Source organism: Echinops telfairi, unplaced genomic scaffold, assembly GCF_000313985.2.
Source record: "Echinops telfairi isolate 266 unplaced genomic scaffold, ASM31398v2 ScPeMD7_7424;HRSCAF=8462, whole genome shotgun sequence".
Lineage (NCBI taxonomy): Eukaryota > Metazoa > Chordata > Mammalia > Afrosoricida > Tenrecidae > Echinops > Echinops telfairi.
The window spans coordinates 47,465,651-47,468,937 of record NW_022111324.1 but is presented as its reverse complement, the minus strand read 5'-3'; the positions used below and the strand labels follow the sequence as shown (position 1 = coordinate 47,468,937).

The following is a 3,287-nucleotide window of genomic DNA, read 5'->3' as shown; positions in this document are numbered from 1 at the left end:
CTCTAAAGTACCCAGAATAACACAGATACCAAGTGCTGCCTGTGCTCAAAGCATTGACTGGGAGGAGGGTGAGAAAGGAGGTCAAAAGGGCCCTCTCTACGGAGCTGACATTGTAGTGCAGGAGGAATAGCTGGTGAACCAGGTAAGCACATGAACCAGGTGGTTTCAGGTAGTTGTAGTTGATGTGGTGAGGAGGAGATGCTGAGACCAGGTGATGAACAGTTGAATGTAGGGCAAAGGGCACAAGGCACCCACACCGGGGCAGCAGCACCCACACCGGGGCAGCAGCACCCCACGTGGTGGGTACGGGAACCATGCAGTGGGCAGTGTGACCGGAGCAGTGTGTGAAGAAGGGCCAGACAGGTGCTCAGGTCTGCTCGGGTGGGGACGAAGACCAGGCAGGGTTTTCAAGGTCAGAGTGAACACCCAACCCAAACCCATTGCTGTCCTATGGATTCGCACTCTTCCGGCTCCTGGGGTTTCCAAGGCTGCAGTCTTTACAGGTGCAGATTGCCAAGCCCTCCCCGGAGCTAGAACCACTGACCTTCTAGTTAGCTGCCATGTGCTGTAGCCACCGCAGTACCCCGGCTCCTTAAAGACCAGATTAGAGAATTGAGATTTCTTACTAAGTGCAGTGGGTGCTGAGGAGAAACATTGTGTGTGTGTTTAAACAGCAATCATTAGTTACTTGCATCTATCATGGTATCTTGATTAGACATTTAGGAAGCAACTCAGAGGAGCGGTTTTGGCTTGAGTTCTCCCTTGAGGTCCGTAGTCATCTGGAAGTTCCAGTGGGCCTAGTTGATCTCCTTGCAAAGTGTCCCTGACATTGAGGGCAAGTTGGTGATGGCTGTGGGTTGGGGGTGTCTCAGTCCTCCATCGGGCCTTTCTTCAGGGCCGGCTTCTTGAGTGACCTCATACCGTGGTATTGGTTTCTCCCAGAATGAGCAACCCAAGGAATAAGGTCGAAATCCTTGTTTGCTGTGACCCAGCCTCCATCGTCCTGCACCGCGGGCACCGGTGCAATACTTGCTCCGCAGTTCCCATTGTGCAGCCCTGGTTCTGCGGGAAGAGACGACACAAGGGCCTGCCTTCCAGGGCCAGTGGCTCCCGGGGGCTGTCGGGGACCTCACCACCACAGATACTCTGCCTTTGGAATATGTCCCTCCGTTTCCTCGTTTCCAAGTTCTTGTCCACTTGTAGTGCTCAAAGGCAAGTTCATCCCTTCCATCCCTGATCGTCCGAAAGCTAGAGCACTCCCATTGGAATTCTTACTGTTCTTACCTTCCAAATGGCCTTTATTATGGATGCTCTTTTTCCCCCAAAAAAGTTTTTATTGTGATCGGGGTGAATGTTGACAGAGCCAATTGGTGTGCTGCTCAGCAATGCATCCCCATGTGGCTCCATGGCTTTGTGGGCAATCTGCAGTGGATCGGCCCTCTCTGAGCACTCTCCCCGCCCCCTCCCTCCCTCCCCTCCCTCCCTCTCCCTTTCTGCTTTCTGGATCCCTCAGCAAGCGCTGCTCCTCTGATGTCTGCAGTGGGCGCCTTCCGGGGTTACCGTGCCCGCAGAAGCCTGTGTGTCCTTGGTTGAAGGTGGAGCTACAGGAATGAGCTCAGTCCCAGGCCTGAAGCGTCACTAAAGGTCAGTCTGAAGCGTCACTAAAGGTCATTGTCTCAAGGGTCCTGCCAGTCTCTTATCACACCAGTAAGTCTGGTATCCTTATGGTTTTGATTTTTTCTATCTCCCTGGGATTGAAGGGGCCCATTAATCCTTTGGGCTAGTTGTTCCTGTGCCTTTGACTTTTCTTTTGTCTTCACTCTTCTTGGCTCCAGATGGGGAGACACCCATAGTTGCACCTTGGATGGCCACGCACTGTGGGTTTAAAATTTGTATAGACGCTTTCAAATTTGTCAAACAAATACACAAGCACCCGGGAAACTACCCAAAATGACCATGTGTGCCCGTCCCCCCAGTCTTTAAGGTGTCTCTCACTTGTCCCATCCACTGGGATGCTGAGGGAGTCTGAGCAGAGTGACTTCACTTAAAACATTCAAGAGTCAGGGCTCAATGAGAGGTCTTGGAAACCAGGTTCCACCTCCTACGTTTCAAGGTTCCAGATGCCTGTCCCTTAAAAAAAAAGCACACCAATTTTGAGATGTATAATTCACCAACACTGATTACATGCTTCCAGCTGTGCAGTATCTTTTTATCTTTGGTGTGTGTGTCAACATCTGTATAACAAAACATGTGCTAAGCCAGCATCTTTTCACATGTGCAATTCAGTGAGGGCATCCTGGTGACAGGTGCTTGAATGCCCAGCACAGGTGCGTGGTTCGAACCGCCTGCCGCTCTGCAGGAGAAAGATGTGCCCCTCTGCTTCCGTACAGTCTCACAGTCCTGGCCACCCTGGCGGGCAGTTTTCCTCGCTCCTCTGGGCTTGCTCCGATCCAAACTGGAATTGATGGCAGTGGTTTAAGTTTTTTTGCAGTTCACTGACCTTTGGACATCTTTTTCATGTTGTAGGCCCCCGTTTTCAAATGCCGCCACCAATTCTTGTGTGTGTTTTTCTTAAAGAAGCCCCAGCAGATAATGAATGGTGTTCCCATCGTGGATGAGCTCCTGATCGTGCGGAGCCAGGAGGTGCACATGCCAACATGTGTATTTCTAGTCACAGAGACTGCGTGCACCTAACACTTCCTATCACACGGGCGTTCGCACCACCAGACACATACCCCATCGTATCACACTCATGCCGGGCGAGAAGGAACACTCGAAACAAAATGGATCAGCACTGAGTTCAAAGTCATGGACCATGTGACCTCCCAGCCTCCATGATCCCCAGACCGGAGCTAGACGGTGCCCGCCCACCACTGCTGACCACTCTGAAAGGGACCACAACAGTAGGCCCTGAATCTAGTGAGAGAAAACCCAAAATACTTTTGAAAAGAATTGGTTTCCTGGTCTGATAGAGATGGGTGGGATGCCTGTGACCATGGCCTGTCCTCTCCTCTCAGGCCTGGACTTGAACTCACCCCCGCCCCAGGGCACAGTAACACCAGGGAGGGGTGCACTTATGAGCACCATCCAGGGACAAAGCCCAGTCAGCAGCAGGGAGAGGAACAAAGGACAAAGGGCCGTGACCCACCCGGGAAGGAAGGGGGAAGCCTGCTGCGTCTCGGATCCTCAGTTGACGGCACCAAACGCAGTGGGCCTGGGCTGTTGAGTGGAAACCAGATTTGCTCTGTCAGTGTTCACCCGAGCTACAGTAACAAGTTAAAAACGAC

General features: G+C 52.2%; 1 pseudogene; it reads right to left on the bottom strand.

Moving 5' to 3' along the window:
• Window positions 1–3,287, bottom strand: part of LOC101663054 — a 12,786-nt pseudogene that overhangs the window by 2,399 nt on the left and 7,100 nt on the right.